The following is a 374-nucleotide window of genomic DNA, read 5'->3' on the forward strand; positions in this document are numbered from 1 at the left end:
AAATTCTAAGTTCTTGTACGGTAACACAATAGGCCCCTTTAATATATTATATATGTTACTAACTAACGGTAGTAACAACTGTTACTAATGAAAATATATAGATAGATAGATATCCATCAAAAATGCAAAAAAGTTGTCTTCATTTTAGTATAGTATTGAGTTTAAAATTGCATACAATAAATTTTCAACATTCAACATGTTTATATAATATATGTATATACACAGAATATTCAAAATTGTAAATATGTCAAATATAATTCTCAATTATGTAATTCTCAATATAATTCTCAGTTTTTACTATATTAGGCAAAAATTTATAATTCTCATATTGTTTTATTCTAAGTTTCTATAAAAGACTTACGTACCAAAGTTAA

Source organism: Teleopsis dalmanni, chromosome 2, assembly GCF_002237135.1.
Source record: "Teleopsis dalmanni isolate 2A chromosome 2, ASM223713v2, whole genome shotgun sequence".
Classification (NCBI taxonomy): Eukaryota; Metazoa; Arthropoda; class Insecta; order Diptera; family Diopsidae; genus Teleopsis; species Teleopsis dalmanni.